This window comes from Penaeus monodon, chromosome 20 (genome assembly GCF_015228065.2).
Source record: "Penaeus monodon isolate SGIC_2016 chromosome 20, NSTDA_Pmon_1, whole genome shotgun sequence".
Lineage (NCBI taxonomy): Eukaryota > Metazoa > Arthropoda > Malacostraca > Decapoda > Penaeidae > Penaeus > Penaeus monodon.
Genome location: NC_051405.1, coordinates 35,778,679 through 35,779,277, shown reverse-complemented (window position 1 = coordinate 35,779,277; position 599 = coordinate 35,778,679).

The window sequence follows — 599 nt, the reverse complement described above, 5'->3', positions numbered from 1 at the left end:
AATGTGTTGTTGTTTTGGTAGCGGCGCTCCTATGGTTGTCACACCATCATTGTTACCACTGTCACCATCGTTATTATTCAGACTAACAAGATATTTACTACAGATCGTCATTGTTTGCGAAAAAGCAGAATCCCAGCAAGCACGCTATATATCGCAAGATAATGTCACTACTCCCAACAAAATGTACAGTACATTTATATGTGAAGCTAATAACCGAAACTTCTTAAATATACAGCTAACAAGTGTCGTTTTGATTCATCAGACGTGTTATTAATATAATCTTATAACTGATCCTTGGCAATATCGTAATACGCAACAAATACAGACTAGTATTTATAGATAAAAATGACTGATGGTCCCAAACTTGAGTCTGGTATTAGGAGCACCCAAGTCTAGCGGAAACCGAGCTCGATCTGTGGGAAGCGACCCACCAGCAGGTTACAGAGGTTCTCACGAGGGGAGCCGATGTTTTCGTAAATTTATAGTTTTTGATTTTAATCCTTAAAAATAACATTTAAATATCGGCGTATTTGATGAGATGTCAGACTTCTTGGAGTAGGCCGCACGCTAAGGAAGGTCGGGAATCGCTGACGTAGCTA